Below are 23,724 nucleotides of genomic sequence, written 5' to 3'. Positions count from 1 at the left end.
ATAAATAAGCACTAGATAGCAGCAGTTAAATTAATGAGAGTATTACCTAACGAATTCGTTGAAAGATAATTATTTTTCTCATCGAACGTCGACATTTTTCTTTTATTTCTCGTCCAATTAATACTTTATCGATCGGTCATGGCAGTAAATTATATAACTGTTTAAATATTAGATACATTTAGTGATGAATAAAATAAATAGAAAATAAGTAGATAAAGTTAATACAAAATAGGTAAATGAAATAGATAAAATAAATATTCTTTAATGCTAATATTATGATATTATAAAAATGTTTAAGGCTGGAATAACCGGTCGGTAAAGTGTTAGAGTCACTCGTATGTCATCTTTCGGCCTAATATTTAATTTATAAAATCCTTGTTTATCTTAATGTTAAAGTGAATCGACTTGGACCTAATGCTTCCGAATCCTTCGCACAAACTTCGAACAAACGAAACGGCAGGATCAAATAGAATAGCCCGCGATCCAGCGCGATCCTCCCGTAACCGAATTCCCGTTGCAATTTTGTAACGAGCGGGATATCCGTTTCCTAATTAATAACGTGATTGCGCACAAGCTGCTAATTATCGAGATTCAATTGGCTCCGCCTAGATTCCAGAAATACAACACTCCGCGCGGGCCGGCCCCGAAACCGGTATCCAGGGATCGCGCAATGCCAGAAAGCATTCGGCACGCGGTATAGTTATCCGTGCCCCGGAAGCCCGTGTTGTGCGGTTCGTGTGCACCTATCCTCGAGGATGATGCGGCCCCAGGCGATCGATTTCGACGTCTCGTTGGAAAATTCGCCGGGCGTCGCTCACGGTCGGGTGCGGCACGTGTCGCGAAAGTTCGCGGTTACGGCGGTACGTGTGCACGACGGGGTGATTCAGGTGGGCTCTCTCGCCGACGGTTTTCGTCATTCGTCGGCCACGTTTGTATCGGCATTCTCACCTGTTGATAGACCTGTTGATGACGCGGGACCGACTGCCGTACGAGAGCCGGTCGCCGACGCCGACCCCCCGCGTTCGTGCGCGGTCGAGAAAATCCTTCGCGCGGCGCTGCTCATTTTCCGACGGCTTATTTCCAACTGCCGAACAAAGGGTATCAATTTCCCCGTGAGAAGACGACTGGCTGGTAATTTGCGAGAAAGGTGGACAGGGAGAGACGAAGAGAAAGAGAGAAAGAGAGAGAAGGGACGGGATAGAAAGTGATAGATAAGTAGAGAGATCGATAGAAAGAATGAGAGAGGTGGATAAATCGGTAGATAGATAGAGAATAGGAGAGATGGATAGGTAGCTGAATAAATAAGTGGATAGATTGATAGATAGATAGATAGATAGATAGGCAAATAGACAGAGAAAGAGGAAGAGAGGCAGACGAAGAGAGATAGAGAAAGAGATATGTAAGTAGAGAGAGAGAGAGAAATAGAGAAGAAGATAGATAAGTAGATAGATAGATAAAGAAAAAGAGTGAGAGGGTGAGAAATAGAAAAAGAGAGGGACACATAGACAGCTAGATAAATAGTTAAATACATAGATAGACAGAGAAAGAGGAAGAGAGACAGGCGGAGATAATTAAGTAGATAGATAGATAAAGAAAAAGAGCGAGAGGGAGAGAGAGAAATAGAAAAAGAAAGGGACACATAGACAGCTAGATAAATAGTTAAATACATAGATAGACAGAGAAAGAGAAAGAGAGAGACAGAGAGAGATCGATAGAGAAAGAGATACATAAAGAGAAAAAAAAAGACAGAAAAAGAGAAAGAAAGAGACAGGTAGATAAATAGCTAGATAAAATAGATACAGGGAAAGAGAGAGCGAGAAAGGGAGAAAGAGGGTGGAGGTAGGGAGCATTGCCGCGATTCATCGTGGGGATTATTCGGCGAATTTGCATGCATTGTTCATCGACGTGGAACCGAAATTTCGTATCGGGCCGGACGGATGCCAGTTTCCTACTCTGCTGGCCGGCCGCGCGCCGACTTCCTGCGCCCATATTGTTCCTGATTTGGATGGTTATATTCGAACCCAGCTCCCCCACCCTCCCTCTGGGAGAACCGTGTTTTCAAATCGGAAACGACTCGCTAAACCGCATCCCCCTTCGCGCAACGCGCGCGCACGCCCTCGCCGCCCGCGTCATTTCCATCGCGCGAACCATTCAATTAATTTCAATCGTATGCGGCATTCATGATCGGTCAATGTTCGGCCCGTGTAATTGATAGCCGGGTTGCTACCCTCTCTCTACTCCCCTCTCGACTCTCTCTCCCTCTCTCTTTCTCTCTCGCTCGCTCATAAGCGTTTTGCTCGCTCTCTAGCGTTAGCTATCTCTCTATTCGTTGTTTAAATTCGTGATCGATGTTCTGACATCGCGTTACGCTCGGTTTGCTCGCGCGTCCTCGCGGAACGCGCTTTATGCTATCTGTAGGTATGCGATTTCGTTGCGGGCCCCGATGATAGTTGCGCTTTATTTGATCCGTGGTCGTTGGTACGTGGCTTCGGTGCCCGTTCAACGGGCCGGTCGCGAAATTAACAACGAAACGGAAAATTCGGTCGAGCTGCTGGAATTTGTCACGGTGGCTGCGTTGGTCAATCGTTTAGGCGATGCGCAATCTGGGGAACATTAACTTGTGTGAGTGATATGGTGTTGGTAGGGCTTTGTTAAAACAGAATATAGTATTATTATTATTATTATTATCACCATTATTTTTATTTATTATAATCCTTGCCTTTTGGTTTAGGATAGCTTCTTGCTGCGTCTCTCTATTCATATTGTCTCACTTGCATCTAACTTAACCTATTGTTCTATCCTGTAACTGTACATATTATTATTAGTCTATTATTTTCTCACTTCCTACACCCTTAATATAATCTTGACATAACCTATTGTTCTATTCCGTAATTTCACATTCTCTCTATTATTTCCCTCACTTCCTCCCTCAGCCTCCTCCGACCCCTCCAGCCTTCCGATCTTTGCCTTCTCCCCAAAATCTTCCTCAACTCCATCAGCCCTCTTCCGCCAACATTTACTATGATCATCCTCATTTGTCCACAACCCTAAGTGTTCCATTGTCTCTGCCTTTTTTCTGCATATTCCACTTCTCTCCAGCAGTGCCCTTAAAACAGAATATAACAAAATAGTGTCATTAGAAAAGGAACGAGAAGCAAAAAGCAAAGCTATTATTTGTTTACCCCCTTGCAGTACTTTTATCTTCGCAGTTACAATGATTAAATAATTTTCGATTGGAATAATTTCTTAGAGGGGAAATAAAATTAATATATATAGTGTGCTTAGAATTACTTTAGCGCTTAAATATTAGTGGCAAAAGGACAGAATTTTATTTCGACTCAATAAGACGAAATAACATTCATATTTAACAGGTTATGGTTTGAAATCATAATCACGAGTCAAGCTCGTCGAAGTACAGCAAGGGATTAAAATATTAAGAAATCGGCATTTCCACAATCGCAGCCAACGACACAGACTTAATTGACGCTAAAGACGCTTAAGCCGTGGAAATAGACAACGGACAAGCTTAAACCAGCAATGTATATAATATTCCCACCAACCGCAAAAAGTTTGAGAAGCCATTACCATACATTCGCCAATTACCGACTGCAATAAAAAGCAATTCCGGCGATTCGCCTCGCTTTCGTTGCGCGGCAGTTTTAACGCGGAACAATGCGCCGTTCCACCGGAAACGGCATACATTTTCAATCACCCGGTCCACCTCCCCCTACCAACCGCCGCCGTAATTCATGCTTTTTTCCCCGCGGCAGACACCGTCATTCGTTTCGCATTGTTATCAGTTCGCAGCTGGATTACCGTGCCCCGGCATTTTCGTGTAACGCGGCGCAGTCCTCGTAAATGTTGTATCCCACCTCTTTCTTTTCTCTGCTGGTTGCCGCGAGTCGCGGCGATCCGTTACGCGCGGCATGTAAATGAAAGTAGGTGTAGCCGGAATCCCCAAGAGAACATTTGGCGGACGCGGAACGAGCATTCCCATATTGCCGGCAGTTCGCGCGCATAAGTTCCAACAACCGGTTCCGCGTTCCGAAACCCAGGCGGCCAGGTTCACCGAGGGAAAACTTTTATCCAAGAGGTCGCCGCCGCTGGCCCTCTCGATCCCCCGCTCCCTCTGTCGACGCCGCTGAGAAATTGCGACCCGCTCCAAGGAAACAATAACAACGCGGCGTCCTCTCTCTCCTTCGTCCGCGAAACGCGACCCCGGCCTTTTTTACGATTTCATTTCGTACGGCGATTCTGCAGCGGAAAACTGGCTGCGACGAGGTCTCGTGGTTTCTTGGATCTTGCACTCGACGTGTCTGGTGAATACTCTACTTTATGGCAAAGGTTCTGTTAAGATTCTGGTAGTTGTGACGTGTTAACCCTTCGCATTCCGGGCCATTTTAAGAATAGATATAAAATAGCTATTTTAACCAGCTGCGTTTCCATTTTGTATAATTTAGTGCAATTTATGAATATGAAATTGAGTGAAACATAAAATTGTTACGTTTTTAACCCCTTCCCGTGCCATTTAGCTCGACGAAACTCGGGCCCGAGCGGTCCGCATCAACGGGCACTAAACAGACCAGACTGATGTTTGTAAACAGTCGCAATAAGATCCGAAATGTAGATGCCTGCAATACCTGTGATATAGTCAATTTTACGCGATACTGGAGTTGAGGAAGTAAACTCTAATGCTTTTACGTTTATAGATATTTATTTACCTTTATAGATGCCTAGGGGTTTCTTAGATTTTAATAATTGAACTGCTCCGTAACAGCAACGACAAGAATCGTGACTAACTGTTCCGAGGTACCGAGAGGAACTAACATTCAGTCACGAGCGTCACGGGCAAAAAATCAGTCCGCGAGCTCGGCTTGTTATGTTTACGTTTGGCCCAAGTATGTGTTCGCGACTCAGGCTCGCGATATTTATTTTTGGCCCATGTATCTGTTCGCGACTCAGACTCGCAATGTTTATGTTTGGCCCAAGTATCTGTTCGCGAGTCTGACTCGCGATATTCATGTTTGGGTAAAAATCTTCATCGCGAGTCAGACTCGCTACAGTACGGAAAGGGGTTAAGAATCTTTTAAATAGAAGGGTCTTTAATAATGTTAGAATTATTTTGGAAATGATGTAACAATTTTCATTGGCGCCTCAGTGAGCAATTACGAAACGCGACGTTTCCGCTTATTCGAATAATCGCGGACGAATAGATCTCTCGCGGAAATCGAATTTCGAGTTTCGTAGATTTTCGGCGGTAATGATAACTCCGAACTCCGTTTACAACGGCCGAAGTTATGGCGAAGAAAGTAGCTAACTGGATGAGGGGCGATGCGCGCCTTAATCTTGGAAAATCAACTTAATATAATTCAACCGAGTCCCGTGACAGTGCTTTTAATTGAAGTTGCAGAAAACTTGGCGATTGTTGAATCCAGTTTGGAACTTCGTTTCCGCCGCGGTATTAAATGGCCGGGGTAACAGGTTTGAATCCCAGTTAAATATTTTAGTCCGGTTTAGAAGGCTGTTGTTCGATCGAGCTACTTTTCTTTCCGACGGACTCGGTCGTGAACTTTGTTCTCTGTCGCTGCGACATTCGTTATTTAAATTATAGCTATCACTATATAGCTCTTTTTATTACAGCCATTAGTGTTATTATATTTTAATTATCGTATCATTATTATTATTTTATAATATGTTATTATATTTTCATAGTGTTAGCAGTAAATGATATTTATTTTACCTATTTTATTTATTTCATTTTTATTCGATCCATTTTATCTATTTTATTTATTCCATTTTTATTTTATCTATTCTGTCAACTGCGAGAGGTGTGTAACAATTAAAAAATTATATAATAATATTAGTACTCACAGTAATACAATCTAACAGTATTATCTCAATAATAAATATCAAATTGTTGGTTACTATAACAACCGATTCTGCGAAGAAATGTTCTTCCCTTTATATGTATAGGTTATGACAGCGCAAGTGGTACAAAGCTCGATTCAGTTGTCGAAATTATACGGTTTCAACAATCCGATTTCAGATCGCGTTACCCTGTCCGAAAAATTATCCGAACGCGCCCGCGATGCTTTGATTCGAAACGCTTTTTATTCGTCGGCTACTGAAACATTGAATCTGATACGATGCATCGATCCTCCTGGAATTTCATCCCGGCCGGATAACAGCGTATAGGAGACTGTGTGCGGTCCAAGAGTATCGATTTTATAAATATTTCAATCAACTAAATTCAATCTACACAGCATGAATATCGATGAACTCTCCTGTACATTTATTGCAAACATTGTTGATCCTTTTTTTTTGCTTCCTAGAGAAACGATACTATATCGCTGATATTCCCAATAGATTCGAGCATACTCGAGATATCTTTTACCTGAATTCTATAAAATACAAGACAAAGAAAAACCGGTTAAATATAATAAAATGGTTTGACAATATTTCAAGGTTTTCTAAATATCCTTAAAATATAATAAAATGGTCTAAGAATATTTCAAGATTTTCTGAATGTCCTTAAAATATAATAAAATGGTCTAACAATATTTCAAGATTTTCTAAATATCCTTAAAATATAATAAAATGGTCTAAGAATATTTCAAGATTTTCTGAATATCCTTAAAATATAATAAAATGGTCTAACAATATTTTACGATTTTCTAAGTATTCATACCATTACGTATTTTATTATTTGCGATAGGAATACATAAAATTCACGATCTAGTTGTCAATAATAAAAACGTGCGAAATTACGGAAAATTTGCAAGACAAAATCCTTTTCAATCTAGAATTCTTCGAATAATTTAAAACGCACCAAGATCCCAGAAAAAATATTAGAAAGTAAAATTAGATTCCACGGTTGTTGCGCCGGGCGACGTAGGCCGGATGTTATTTGCGGAAATTGTTAAAGTTTGCTGGTGCAATATTTACGGTGCCGTTTAATGAATATATATGATACGGCGCGGCGCCTCGCCCCGCCGTGAACACGCGTTCTAGGTGCGCAGGTTTAACCTGTCAACGAACATCGGCGCAATTTGACTCGGATATTGAAGAACGGATTGCCGGCATAAAATATTCGGTGCGTTTTATTGACTCCGGTATTTCCTTGAACGCAGGCGAAACCCGAGAGCAAACCGCGTTTTCGCGCGAAAGCGACGCTGATTCCCAATCAAATCACTCCTCCCATTATGCACGATGTCGCGGATAACTTAATGATAATTTATCGATCTGCCATTAATTACTAGATTCCGGACTTCGCGTGTTTGTGACCGGTCAGTCGGCCGTGAACATTTCTGTCGTTAGAATAATTGAATGTACTAACATTTTTCTATTTTCATGACAATGGTAATGGACAATATTTATTTTATCTATTTTATTTTTATTTTATATATCTCAGTTTTATTTCATCTATTTTATTTTTATTTTATGTATTTAATTTTTATTTTATATATTTCATTTTTATTTTGTCTATTATCTATTTTAGTTTTACTTTATTAACTTTACCTTTATCTCATTACTAATAATAGTATACAAAATAACATAATAGAATATAAAATAATCAAAATTAAATAATGGAATATTTTGTCGATTTAAGAAATGAAACAAAAGTGATTATTAATTTTAATTATTTTACGTTTGGCAAAAGCTGGTACTCAAAAACCGTGCAATTGTCATAAACGCGTGGGGACACGCGGCTTGATAACGGTAAAAGTGGCAGCGTGATTGGCAAGGAATTAAGACACAGTCAGAAATGAAACGGTCCAAGGGAACGTCATCGGCGAAAGAAACTTAATTTTCCCCCCCTCTAATTCGATTCGACCCGACGTCGCGCGCTCGTGACGGGGAAACGAATCGAAGTTGCCGGAATATCAATCGGTTTAGGAAGAAATTGGTTCTTCATAATATCTCGGGGCTCTGGCCGGCGTTATGTCTCTCCGAGAACTACCCGCCAGGTATTACATCCATTTTCACGGCTTTATCGGTATTGGTTCCCGATGCGCGCTGCTCTTAGAAATAGAGTTCGACGTAACTCTATTGCGCGAGCCACTTCTTCCACGGTGGAAGAAGAGCCGCGGTCATCGAAAAACTTCGAAACACGTTTCACACCTTGTGTTTCTACATAGCCCGTGGACGGAGACTTTTGAACATTTTTCTCGAGCTCGACACGTGGAGACTGTGCTAAAAAATGACTTATATTTGCCATTGGAGCGGGGATAGTGTTGATTGAGGTTATTGATGATTAATTGACGTTTGCAGGTATTTTGTTAAGGTAGGAAAATTGAAAGGGAATTTGTTTAGAATGTAGAATGGATGTAAAATAGAATAGATAATTAGATATATAAAAATATATAATAAAATAGAATAGATATATAGATATATAAAATTATATATTATGCTAAGTATTCTCTTAGTGTTATACACTAAATATTATACTAAATATTCTCAGCAATATTTTTGTCAAAAAGATCTCTTACTCAAATACTAATTTGTTTTTAATTTTCTGTTGAAATTGCAAACGTATATTTTTATATTAACTTTTTCGTAATATTCGCAGGAACAATTGAAGCTCTGCCATGATTGTTTTATTAAAAGCACTATTGTAACCTCTGTAATTGCAATATGAGAAGTTTCAATATTGAAATCGGCAAATTGCGTGCAATAATGGCGAGAGTTATACAGTACAACAATCAGTAACAGTTATGAAATCTTAATTGCTCAGTAGTAGTAAATTTTAAAATATATATGAAATTTCAAGAATTAATATTGATAATGAATATTTTTCTTTAAGTATTTTAGTGGGAGCTCAGAATTAGTCTGATCATTGTCTCCCTATAACTACTGGCAGATGATGACTGGTTTTGACTACTGTCAGGAATAATTTTAATCAATTTGTCTGTTTCGATATTCGTTTAAATGTGTGTACACACTATACATTCACTGTGCAAAATTCAAAGTGCACTGAAAAATAATTAATTCATCAAAAATTGTTAATCTTCTTGCCAATTTTTCAGTTTTAATCAAATTTAATATTCACCAAGTTTAAATGTATTGCAATATCAATATACTGAAAATATTTTTCCAAATCAATTTTCTCTATTATATTAATGCAATTATTAAATTATTAAATTATATTAATAAAATATTAAATTATTATTCCACACAAATCACGATTTTCTGCTTTTTAACCGATGCTATCTTTTAACTACAAACATAGAAACAATATCAATCCAGTCAGTTATTTTCCTAGCGACAATTGTTAAAAATCGCAAATATGTTAACAAGAAAAAGTGATTTCAAATTTCAGATTTCCAGCTTGCGTTTATCCTTTGGAGATTCGCGTACCGTTTAACGCGCGCTTATGCACTGTATCCAAAGGTTGGTTTTTCCGTCATTCGAGCTCTTCAATGTTTTTTTTGCGAATCGCCCGACCGGAGTCGGAAACACCCCGTGCATCTAGATGGGGTAGCTCGCTCGCATAAATTAATGCTAGGTTAAATTCGCTCACCTGGGAATTGCCGGCAATTAATCCTACGGCGATACACGCAGCTCTAACAAGTCTAGTTCCGGGGAACTTTATCAGTAAAATGTTAATGCATGCGACATCTACTGGCTCACAGCTTTATAGTTTTCCGAGTAAACCAGGCGGTTATGATAATTTAGAATGTGCCCGGGCATTACATCGATCCGCAAATAATGCTGTGCCTTTAGCTCGAATAAACAAATTCCTCGTTATTTCTCAAAGAATAATCGCAGACGTTAGGCAAGTCGTACTTTGGATAGAATTAATTGTACAAAATGTATAAAATCGCATATTTTTTAAAAGTAATAAAACAGTTAGTTCAGAAAATAAAATTGTTTACTTTGGTTTCCCTAAAATTGAAATCGGTTATGAGCTTCTCAAAGTTAAGATTTGTATTTAAGAATCTCATATTAATATTATCTAAAAAATTGAATAATCTAAATTGAACATTAAAAGGGACCAGTTAATAAACAATTATATTTTACTTCCTTTTTCTAAAAATTGAGATATATATTTACCAAAGTTAAGATTTTATATTTAATAATGCAATAACAATATAAACCTAACTATACTATTATCTAAAAAATTTAAAAATCCAGATTGAACATTAAAAAATACCACAGTCGACACCAATAAACATTTCCATCTTATAAAACTAAAAATCCCACAAGTACTCTAATTAATAATTTCCAAAGAGGTCCGCCCGATAAATTGAAAATAAAGTTACGCTCTAACAAAATGAGAAACACGATGCCGAGATTGTTTTATCCGGGTGGATCCGAGAAAATTGTAAGAACCCATTGTGGAATTAGTTTCGCGGAGCGCGCGCGCGCGCGCGGCGACAAATTAAAACGGTTTCATACTTCGGCAAATTGCGTTATAATGTCGTTGGTCGAACTGTTCCGTGGGAACGGAATTACGGTGGAAAGTGAGAACAGCGGAGGCTTCAGGATGTTGAGGGATTAGAGTATCGCTTTCGAGCAATCTAAAGTGGTCTTCTCAATTTAACGAGGCGGAGCCCGGCCGGCACACATCCACGAAACGATTTTCTCCCGGTATTGAACAATTGCCTGGGGAAATAATCGCGTTCACGGCGGTGGCCCGTGGAACACGTATCGCGAACGATTACGAGGGGGCTTTTTTTTTACTTTTTATTTTGCGGTGATTTTTCTTCCAACGAGACATATTCTTCCGCCATTGAACGAGACTCTTTCTACTCGCAGAAGCTTTACGCGTATCCCATCGATTCGGCGACTTTCTAACGAGGGGTAATCGCGGTCGAAATTTAATGCACGAGCTGTCTATTAATTGGAATATACATAATAATCGATCGATCGCGATTAAACGGTGAACGGCATCGTGCGTCAATAATGAATACCGTCGAACCGAGCAATTTGGCAGTTTTCATAATACATTGGAACAATTTGGTTAGCAATAATACCGTGAAATAGAATATTATTATTAAATAAGAAAAATTATTAAGGCTGAAGTTATGGATTAATAACGGACAGGTGAATGTCGTCAACCTTCGACGGGGATCGGGTTGAACAACGGGAAAGTCGAGCCGCGCGGGCAAAAATTGCTTCTACGGTGAGTACGCGATTAAAAATTACCGCGAGGAGTTTATCATTGCACGGTAATCCGAGCGTGCGTTGAATATAGACGGGCGCGAGGCGTTGAGCATGTATTTCAAAACAGGAATGAAACTCGATCGCATTGTTGCGGGAGTTGCGGAAAAGTTGCGCTCGGCCATGCACTGTTATTGAAACTTCTCTGTGTCTGTAATTTCTTTATTTAATTGCTTCGCGCGATTATCTGCCGGGGAAACGTCGGCGATTGCCAAGTTAAAAGTTAATAACGGTGCAGATTTTCAATTAAACTTCCGATCTGTTTGATAACGATCGTCGTTATTTGCGCGCGCAAAAAAGGCAAGAAATATGAAGGGAGGGGAGGAAACGAGCATTTTAACTCGCGACATTTTAAACTAACAACAACATTGTTTTTAATTTACATTTAATTGCTGTTTTATTTGCTTTGAAATTCGTTTGCCGGACAGTTAATTATCGTTATTTGGAAGCATTCTTTATTGGTATTTTTATGCTGTAAATATTAAGGATTCGCGCGACACATCTCTGTAATAGTGCGGAAGCCATAATCACTTCTTCTAGTTAAGTTCCAAGAACAATTTGAAGCTGGCTCACTTCCTGAGACTGCCACGCGTCTTACACAATCATCATGATTAGATTTAACAGCAATTCCCAACGCCCGAGAGCCACGTTGCACTCGCTTCCGTAAGAACCTTCGTTGTTAGTTTAGACAGTCTCGACTATGCCTGAAACAATAAATTATGATACAGCGATACGACAAACCTTGTATTTGTCTTACGGGAAATTAACATAAATATACATCCTTCCTGACGATTTCAACTATGAATTACGATTACGAAGAAATTTTATTTGAAGACATTTCACTTCTTCATTTTATGTTATTTTTTACTTTGACTATTTTATGACAGTGAAATATAAAATTGCGAAATATTCGGGGGTTCATTATTAGTTCTTAAAGTGAATTTATGCAAGAGAAAGAATTGCATATTTATAATTAAATCTGTAAGATTTTTAAAAATTTTAGTTGGAGACATTTTATTTCCTCTTTTTATTTTATTTTTTCCTCTGACTATTTTATGACAGTAAAATATAAGATAATGAAAATTTCGGGGGTTAATTGCCACTTCTTAGAGCGAATTTATACAAGCAAAATAATAGCATATGTAAAATTAAATCTATAAAATTCGGAGCATTTTTAATGTTTCAATCGAAGGTCATCCTTTGTTAGACGCATTTTCGTTAAAAAAAAAGACCGCCGTCCGGCCGTTAACAATCATAGGGGGAACAAGTTTATCCGCGCCCCGTCAGCTGATTATTATACGCCGTTCCCACGGCACCGCGTTGTTTATTTCGCGGAATGCAAATAGCGCCGACCGACACACGCCTGCCAATTGTAAATCCCCGTCGATTCGAATCGAATTGAATCCCGCGATTACACGTCCGCGTGATCGCTCCCGCACCGGCTCCCGATAGTATACTCCGCTAATTGCACGCGACGTGATTTGATGGGGACGGCTCCGGAAAAATGCGCCCTCCATCCCCCCCTCTACCGCCGGATAAACCGGCGAATTTATGTATTCATAAAGCGAGGTGGTGGGGGGAGACGCGGGCCAGAGCGCGTTGTTCGCGCGGCCGATCTGCTCGACGCCCCGCCGGATAAATAGAAAACGATAACGAACGACGGCCGATGATATTTTATACGCGCGACCCCCGCGTGCCCCCCCCCCACCCCGCGGTACCGGACACAGCCGGAATTGGAAACCGAGTTCATTCCGTCAAGTATATTTCACGTGATTCAGATACGCGGCAGCTTCGTACTTGTTTGATACCGGAATTTTCCGCGATCTCTACCCCCTTCCCACGAATGTTTACGCTTCGGAATATTTTTTTTTTGCGTGCGTTTTATTTTATTGTGCTTCTGTGTGTTTTATTATGTATATTTTGGTATATTTTATTGTACATATTTTAGTATATTTTGTTATATATATGTCGGTGCATTTTATTGTATATATTTTACTATAATTCGTTATATATATTTTACTATAATTTATTATATGTATTTAACTACAATTCGCTATATACATTTTACTATAATTCATTATATACATTTTACTATAATTTATTATATATATTGAACTACAATTCACTATATATTTTTTACCATATTTCATTGTAATTTATATTTTATATTTTACTTTATTATATACGGTTTACTTTATTTTATTATATTTATGTATTATATATATATCTTATATATATTTTTAATATTTTCTTTGTAGCTTGCGTATGCACTTGCAATTTAAATATTGAATTAACATGTGAATGAATGATATGGATTAACATATTAATAATAATATGAATTGACGTGTTAAATATATAACAATATTTCTATAATAACATCCAGCAATGTCGTTTCTTGCTAAATATTGCAGTGCATGACTTTTCAAGTAACAAAATTATTTATTTCCTAGTCTCTGTCAAAAGATGCATAACAATAAAATTTTGATCAGTTATTTATAATAATTTTCTGCAAAATGATGTGAATGATTGACGGATAATGTAACGATTATTTATAATAATTAGGAGCTATCTAAAACAGTAAAAAAGGGAGAAATAATTAAACAGTATATTAATTCCAAAAATATCGAAGTAATTCTTCGACCAAGAACAATTGTTCATAATTGACTTTCCTATATATTTTTTAGCGAAACGTTAAGTGGCGTCACCTAGCCGTCAATAACCGTATCAGCTTTTAATTAAGGGCCAGAGTAGCGTGATTCTGTTCCCGGTATTATTTTTAGAGGTCTCTCGGGGTGTCGCGCACCCCGTGCGCCGCTTTATGTAACTTTAACTGCCGCGCCCGCGTTCAGGGTTACAGAAAGAACGAAGTATCGATCTCGCTCCCCCATCTCTTGCAATTGATGCAGCTAAACTTTTATCTTGCATAAAGATTCGTAGCTTATTCATTACGTCACTGAAGAACGAAGAAGATGCAATTGAGAGTTACTTTGACGCATATACTGTACACAGTGTCGCAGCTGGTAACGCCAGATTCGCATCATTATTATTAATAAATAATTTATTAAATATTCTATAGCCTTAACAATCTTTACGTAAGCTAACAATGTATCCTAGTAGAAAATAAAATCATATAGGAATAAAATGATTTATTTAATTCTCGAAAATGAATAAATCTTTGCTATACAGCTAAGGTAGATATCCCAGTTTCTGCGTCGCCATAGGTAAACCATACAACAAAATAAAGAAAAGTTTTATATATAAATCGATTACCTATATATTTTACTACATTTATCTACGAAATAATGTATAAAACTCTTTCCTTTGAAATTATATCGCTCGCGTTCTCAGAAGATCGTTCCGACTCCGTATTCCGCAGACTGCTCGAAAACGAAGCAAACTCCTGGCGCAATCTAATAACCATAGCTCCTAGCAGTACTCTAAGAGTCCTTGTTCGCGGATTACGTTTTAAACCGAGCACCAACAAGACTTAAATGCCGGCGAATAAAACGTCTTCGAATAGAACGCACATGCTTCATAGACCGAAATGAAACCGGCCGATCCCGAGGGGATAAAGCGGACTCGAATTACTTCGAGCGTTCGCGGTGTCCCATGGTGTTCCCTTTGAGAGCGAAAGAAGCGGTTGGGCCGATAAATGAAAGGTGGACGACGAGAGTATCCAAGATTGGCCCGGTCCGCCTTTGTTCTTCCGTGGCACGCGTCCGACACGAAATCCAATTTCCAAAAATCAAAGAAAAATCGACGAGCGCCGCGGAACCTATCGCGATTCCAACCGCCCTTCGTCGAACACCGTTGCCCGGATTCTAGGACGGCCGGGGGATTAATTAACATTCGAATGAATTGGAACGCCGCGCCGCTGCCGCCTCTGTACAGGGTCGTGCTGCAAACCGGCGAAATATTTCGATCGATAATGCCGTCGATCGTGCTCTGCGGTCACCGGCGCGATAATGCCTTGTCGGTCATACCCTGTCAATTTTCGTTAACTCGTTGAACATGCAAAGTTCGGCTCCGGCTGCGTTCAATGCTGTCGCCGAGATTAAAATCCTCTGATTACACGGATTATGCTCCGCGGGCCGCCGCGCCGGCGCGGTTTTCCTTTCGTTGATTAAATCGTCCGCGTGACGCTCGGCTCGCCGCGGTTTTTGGCGAATTTTTTTACGGTTAGTTTTCTACATTTTTGGTAATACCGTGTATACTAATAATGTATACTAATATACCGTTACTATACCGTGTATAGTAATCGATATAAACTGCGAAATCATTTAATGAATTTGAGAATTCTTTTCAACTCATTAAATTCAATACTCGACGAAATTAATATACATATAGCTCTTTTAAAATATTATAAAATAAAAAGGAATATATATAATTGAACTACAATATGACTGAAGCTGTAACTGAAAACTTTAATCTCATCTGCGAAGTGTAATGATAACTACGTCACTGGTGGCGGTCTAAATGACGATCCAAATCTCGAATTCGACATTAAGATGCTCGAATCTGATATTCGTAACATTAAGATCGACTGGACGAGCCGTGAAATGTTATTTTGACGAGGGGATTTAGTGCGACGCCTTCGAGATGAACCCCGTGCATTCGATAAGCGATAACTGCCGGTATAGGGTTCGACATTGACACCGTCGCAGCCATAAAACGCCATTATCGGTAGCGAAGGCTGCAAGATTACGAAAGACGATACCGATGATGTCGATGTCACAAAAATCGAGTTCAGGAGGTGTCTGAGGACACGGGTATTATCGAACGGCTTGCTGGAAATTCTGCAGGCAAATCGCTGTGCCGAGAGAGTCGATAACAATGGCGTAGGTTGAAGTCCGTTTCTTATGAATAGATAATAAAAAGCAGATAGACCCGCTGAAGTTTTGATACGGAATTGTTGCAACGTGTAATGGAAATAAATGTAGACTATACAAAATATATTTCTATGAAGTACAGTTAGACTTTAAATATCGTGTACTATTTGATTGGTGTTCATTAAAATTAATATTGCAAAATGCAATTGTAGAAAGAAAAATTACAGGAAATAAATTAACATAGATTTGTCAAGGTTTCGTCAAGATTATAATAAATTAAAACTATTCAGAATATTTTGGCGGGGTGCAATTAAATTTTGCTATATTGTGTACTGTTTTGTTGGTGTTAATTAAAATTAATATTGCAAAACGCGAAGCAAGAGAAATTACAGGGAATAAATTAACATAGACTTGTCAAGATTTTGTCAACGTTATAATAAATTAAAATTACTAAAAAAATATCGACAAAGTACAACAAGACTTTAAACATCGTTCTGCTTCTCTCATATTAAGAAAAATTAATATCGCAAGCAGCGATCGAAGAAAGACGAATTACACGGAGCAAATTAACGCGGACTACTCGCGGATCTCTAATCTCCCAGCGCGCGAAGTAATTTTCAGCGACCTAATACAAGCACACACACACCCACCCCGTGCACCGAATTCGCAGGATCACACTCGTCGCGCACACATGCGCGCGTCTTTCATAATTGTTTCTGTCGCGCGTAGCTCGCTGGAGAGAGAGAGTTTCGCGAAAACGGAACTGCACGCAAGTGTCATGAGCGTTGAACAAGTGGAAACTAAATGTTGCTGAAGCTTCTATCGGAAATCTATGCGGAATGGGAGCGAAACTCCATGGATGGATTAACTTTCGACGCGAGGAAATCATTCGAAATTAATTGCCACGGCGGAACTGTACCCCGCGACGGTATTTCGCATTTAATTCTACTCGCGACATCCGATAATTATGGACGGCGTCGTTTTTCGTTGCGGTGATCTTTAGGCGATGTTAAAAATTTCGAGAGCTAATTTGTTGGAGACAGTGGTCAGATAGATATTTGTTTCCCTGGTAAGGTACTATACATGTACTGTACTTTAAAGTAGTTTAAAGTACTGTGTAAGACTGTGAAATATTGTAAAATATTGTAAAATATTGTAAAATATTCTATAATACTGTATAATACTGTAAATTATTGTAAAATACTGTAAATTACTGTATAATACTGTAAATAATTGTAAAATACCGTATAATAATCATGAAAATTATAATGGTATAATTTAATTGAAACCATAGTCTTTTAGTTCGCAAGAAATGAAAATATGTTGCAACCATAGTACACGACACACCTTCGACCGCTTCGGGAACGAAAGAATGATCGCACCTGAGAATTTTCTATTTTCGCTCGCTTCGTCCCCGTTGTTACGTAATTTGGGGACAGGCTTATACAGGGGAACGTTGTCGAATCGAATGAAACAGTTCGGCGGCCACGTAAAATATGGCGATTCATATATTGTTCCACTTAAAGTAATGAGGTACTCTATTTTATTGGGTCAGTGCGTCTAGTTTCCGGGTCGGTTCTATTTACACAGTCCCTATCCCCTCCCCCGCCTGGCCGCGGAATTATTGGGAATAAAAGTTCGTGGACGCGCGAAGATATTTATCGGGAAGCTAGCTAGTCGCGAAATCTGTACGCCGTGACAGGGATATGAATAATGAACAAAGTTCCCCCGGGGCGAACTATAAGGGACTGAACACCGGTACCCGTGGCCTGTACACAGACGCGTCCGTTCCAACTTCGCGGCGGCGGCGGCGTCACCCTATAGAATGGAACACGCTGCGCGAACGGAAATTTATATTTGAAAGTTCCCGCTGACAAAAAGCACGCGCGAATAGCTGATCCGCGGACTTTTATTGCGCCTCGATTATTTCTCGTCTACGAATTCTTTGCTTGACGGGTGGCGAGCCTTTCGAAATGCGCTTGTTTTAGGCTATACTACTTGCGCTTATTTCCGGTCGATTGACGTGATGACTCTACAAAATCTATTTTTAAAAATTACAATTTCTTTGTGGCAGATCAAATTAATTTTGGTAAAAGTTTAGCAAATTTTTAAAGATTTATAAACATGGAATATTGTCGATGTTTATTTGTAAGATCAAAATCAATGTACAGTGTGATGCACTTCCTGAGACAATTTTGATTCGGTGTTCCTGCACTATTTGTATTAAATAATTACAAAATAGTCGAGCTCCTTTACGATATACAATTTGAAGTGCTTTGTGAGACTATTTTTACAAGTTAAAAATAGTATAATCTAATCAAGAAGATTGAGATATTTGAATAATTATTGTTACCCTAATTGGTACAATCAACGTTCTCTGCGACAAAGTGTGAAGCAGCTTGGCAATCAATACTTTTAAGATCGTTTCATCTAGATAAAGTATTAAAATGTTTTATAATTAAAGAACGCGTTAAAAATAGCATCTCGTCGTTCGAGCGTTCATCCCTAATCTCCCTTCTTCGTCTCAAAATGGCCGTTTTCACTCGAGCGTCGATAGATCTTAATTTCTTCAATTACGTAGAATTAACATCCCCTTTCGCTTCGAAATTATTTCAGCGAAAACTCGAGATTTATTAATTTAAAATTCTGAACAAAAATGTAGCGAAATGGAACACCGTGCGTAGCAAACGCATGATTTTTTTCGACAAGCCGTCGAGTGTCCCATATTCGAAGTCTCCGCCCTAATACACAGATTTCGCATCAGGGGATACCTGTACTTTCTGGGAAGTTTACGATTTCAAAATGGCCCGGATTGCCTACAGGATTAAGGGGTTGAACGCAGGTTGTGGACTTTCGGTGTAAGCCGCGTCCGTTACATGCAAACGAACCCTTCGTTTGTAGCTCTGGCTTCGCCGGAGAATCGGCAAAAGCAACCCTCAGCGTCTCCCGCGGCGAAACTTATACCGTCCGCGTATTGTTACGCATCGCCGAACAGCCGATCAATTTTTTTCGTTTATCCGACCGGCCAGTAACAAATAGGCGCTGGCCACTGGCCCGTGGCAAGTGTCTGCACGAAAATGGATTATCGTGACTGGCGCACGCTCTCAAGCCAAATTGTTTCTGCACGTATACAACCTAACCTGTACATTTTATAATTCAAAATCGATACGAGGTATTTCTATACGTAAATAATTTTTACGTATATAGGTCATTTTTTTATATATATAATTTTTGCGTATATAAGTGATTTTTATACATAAATAATTTTTACATATATAAATCATTTTTACATATACAAATAATTTTTATATATAAATAATTTTAAGTTTTCTTCTACTTTTGGTTTAGTTAATTTTTTATTTTCGATCAGTGATTAATACATATTTAAAGCAGAATACCTGAAACAATAATTATTATATACTTTTCATGCGAATCTTTTCGTAACATTTATTCCGGAGAATTTTCAACAATTTCGTCGCTGTCAACGGTATTATCAATCTTTTAAAATAATAATTTTGTAATTATATGTAGGTATTTACGATTTACACGGGACGATCGGACATTCGATAATAATTTGCGACGGTTTCGAATTTCCGACGCATTCGGCGAGCAACGAACTTAATCGATTAACAGAATGCGTAATCGCGACACATTAAAAATTAAATATCATCCCCCGCGAAGAATCGAATTTTCTGTAACGTTCTGTTTAAATCTTTCAACCGTGTCCGTGCATGATAGATGAATTTCATAATTGAAGGGCGGCGTAGAACTATTGGAATCATACATGACGGTATTAAGTCGAATCTAAATCGATTACAGCGGCTCGGTGACGTCAATAATCGATACATAATTTACCTGACCGGAAAGAGAGGGGGCGGAGCTACGCCGTGTGTGCCAGATGACGAAAGGTACTCCTTCATCCCCCATAATTTTTCACGGGTTGGCAATTTCATTTTTATACGAATATGCGGCGGATTTATGCTTGAAATTCTATAGAATCTCATGACGAAGTATAGTTCGTTGAAGAAGGAAATGTAAAGTTAGATCAATTCTCTGCTGTGATATTTTTATTATTAATATACTGATTTCTAATCATATTCATATTATATTCTTCTATATTATAGGAACACTATAGTAAAGTAAATGCGACGTTTTTTAAAACTTCTCAGAGTATTATTAATACAATATATGCTCGAAATGCTATAGAATCTCATGGCGATGTGAATGTATAATAATTAATTAAACAAAGAAATGTTAGATCCAGTTCTCTACTTAGCCATTTTTATAATTAAAATACTGATTTTTAAAAATTTTTCTACATTATACACTATAGCAAAGTGAACGCGAAATTTTTCAATATTTTAATATAAAGGTATAACGAAGTTTTGACATTGATTGCGACGAGAACGAATTTCTAGGTCTGCACAAGGGACTGCGTTAACCGTGCGTGAACGATGCGGCAATCAACCTATTATATTAGATTTTAGTTGGGAAGGATGCGCCGCTTCAACAATCGACCTCCACCGCCACAACTCTGTCAGACTATGTTATCTGTATAATTGTATTCCTTCCATGTAGTACACACTTAACTCTATTAGGATGTAGGGAATTAGAACTTTGAAATTTCGGCGCACACGTGTGGGTATTACCGGGGCACCTTATCAAATTATAGTTTCGCAGTGCTTAGCGCGAATTTCCGAGCATTAACATTCACTTTGACAGAAATCGATTGGCCGAATCGAAATTCGATTTACTGGCAAATAGAACCCGGCAACCCTTCCGCCCATTTTCAACGAAATTTGAGGCGAGTCTACGCGAAACTTATGGCGACGACCCATTATTAATAAAACTTGACACAATCACGTAACAAAGTAACAAAATACAAAAATTGAAACACAAGAATATCAATTAACGATGCTGGTATCTTATTATTATTATAAAAAATTTTTTAGTCGATAAAAGACATTTTTCCCCGTTGTTTAATTTTTATAAAGTAGTTCGGGTATTAGACAATTGCTTCTTTGAATTTTTATATCGTCTTTTTATTACAATTTATTCGTTTGAACTGATTATTTCCTTAACAAATTTTATAAAGATGTATTTTATCCAGGCGATATATTTATAACTAATAGTAATTATTAAATAATAAAAGAATTATTCTGTAATTTAACTTTATTTAAAATATGATAACTCGATCGCCAAGTTGAGCAATTGAAAATTGTTCTTTCGCAGAAAAATAAATATAAATTACGAATATAATTATAAACATAACAACATTAAACGTAAGATCATAAAAATATTCGTTAATATTTAAATTTTTCATTCCTGGTTCAGATAAAAAAGTTATTAAAAGAACCAAGAGTCTCTTACCTCTTTTTCTCTTTATTCCAATAAAAAGCGAAATTTCAAGAAAATATTTATCGTCGCGCAATTAAACTAGTCCCTCCAACGTCAAAGATAAGCTGAAGTCATCTCGACCAGACACAAACAAGTTATCGCGTTTAAAAAGGGCGCGCGCGCGCGCGCGAGCACATTTTGCCAGAGGTCGCATAAAATGTGACGCGGCGTGTCGCGCGAAGGCGGCGGCCGAGTGCAGCCATAAGTTTTCGAACTTTCCACGCCTCTCCCGGTCCGAATCGCGGCTAAATTAGCCGGTATACAAATTTATCATCGAAAAGTAGCGCGCGCGCGCGCGACCGTGCGAAACCGAGGGATAAACTCGGCGCGAGAAAGAGAAATAGAAGCCCGTGGCCGCAACTTTCGCGGTAACTTCTTGAAAAGCTGAAAAGTCGCTGGCAACCTCGACGCGGGCAAACGACTCGCATCCGGGAACTCTGCTTAAATTGACAGAAGCAGCTACGGGCTGTCCTAACTCGAAGCAAGAGTCACCGAGCCGAGGCTCGCGAAAATTTACGAATCGATCGAAATCGGCCACCGTTAATTTTATTATTTCCTTCGGCGTGCGTCGATTTTAGGCGGTTTAACTCTTTCGCTACGGAGCGCGTTACCGAATAGTTGACGCTGACGTACGCAATGCTACGAAGTAGAAGTCGTTTCTTCTTCTTTAAATTTTATAGGTATATTTATTATATTTAGCAATGTCATTTTGCTTTTCAAATATAAAATTTTGTAATCATAGTTTATTTTTTAAATATTATTGACACTGGAGCACGCAATGCTACGAAGTAGAAGTCGTTTCTTCTTCTTTAAATTTTATAATTATATTTATTATATTTAGCAGTGTCATTTTGCTTTTTAAAATATAAAATTTTGTAATCATAATTTATTTTTTAAATATTATTGACACTGGGGTACGGAATGCTATAAAATAGAAGTCAGTTCTTGTCCTCTAAATTTTACAATATATATTATATTTAGTAACATCATTTTGCTTTCTAGAATATAAAAGTTTGTAATTATAATTTATTTTTTTAAATACTGTAGTCAACTGTTTGTTGATTAACAAAACTATCTCATGGAAAATTATGTAATAAAAGTATTATATATATGGTTCCAACGTATACACGCTCGTATATACGCTCTTCGTTGTATAAATAATAATTCTTTAAGGGCTTATACAGGGTGTCCCAAACTTTAATGTTCAAACTTTGTCAGTCTATTCTATGTCACAAACCAAGAAAAAAATGTTATATAAACACAGGCTATATACAGCTTTATGAAGAAGTTATAACAAAAATTCAGACGAGGATTAGTCGGAGCGAAAGGGTTAAACGCCGCGCCGTCTCGCACGTGGGATTGCGTTCGACCGGCTCGCGATCCGGTCCGCAAAATTGCCGGTTTTCCGCGCACCCTTGTTTTTCTCATCGGCGGCACCGTGTCGCGTCTGATAACCGTTGCGTGCCGGTGACGTTAACGAGCGCCGCCGCAACCTTCCGCGTTTCACGGAATCTTGACCGCAATTAATATTTACGCGCGCGAACGTTAATCGGTAATCGCTCGTGCCCCACCGTCGAATAAATTCCGCCGGAATAAACATTACACGGGTTTCAGCTTCCGATATAAATTCGAGTCGCGGACGTTCGACGCGCACCCTTTGCGCCGCGAATGATTCCCGCTGCTCTTTATTTCGAAATCTCCGATAACGTTGTATAATTCAATCGCCCTCCGATATGAAAATCCGCGGTTTGTTATAGCATTGCGCGAGATTATTATGTCGCGTACGCGTTATCTTGGCGGAGAGAATTATTCTTTCTGTGCGGCGTTGAGTCAGGTCATTTCATTGTTACAGGTTATGTACGGTTTTATGTATAATTTGTATACGGTTTTATGTATAATTTGTATACGGTTTTATGTATAATTTGTATACGTTTTTATATCTAATTTATACATGCCTTTATATATAATTTATATATAATTCAAATTTTGTTATATAATTTTGAAATATGTATATAGTTTACATACGTACAAAACCCAAAATTGACCTAAAAAAGTTAAAAAAGTGGTCAAAAACCCCAAAAATTACCCCCATTAAAAAATTGGCCAAAAAAATGTACCCCTAAAAAGCTAAAAATTTATCCCCCAAAAGACTGAAAATTTACCCAAAAATCGAAATTCTTCCATAATGGAATTAAAATCTGATATATAGATAATAGTATACACTCGAATCCCGACATTCAAATCCGGCTAAATTATGCTGAAACCGGGCCGTTATTTTGACGCGACAAGGCGGAACGATCCACTCAACCTAATAGCGAAGAAAACAAAGTGTACC

At 38.5% G+C, this 23,724-nt stretch overlaps 1 protein-coding gene across 1 annotated transcript in view; it reads left to right on the top strand.

The window, feature by feature from the left end:
• Positions 1-23,724, top strand: part of LOC144478230 (cilia- and flagella-associated protein 58) — a 115,591-nt gene that overhangs the window by 23,286 nt on the left and 68,581 nt on the right. The window lies entirely within an intron of this gene.

This window comes from Augochlora pura, chromosome 2 (genome assembly GCF_028453695.1).
Source record: "Augochlora pura isolate Apur16 chromosome 2, APUR_v2.2.1, whole genome shotgun sequence".
NCBI lineage: Eukaryota > Metazoa > Arthropoda > Insecta > Hymenoptera > Halictidae > Augochlora > Augochlora pura.
The sequence above is the reverse complement of the archived record's forward strand: the minus strand, read 5'-3'. Positions and strand labels throughout refer to the sequence as shown.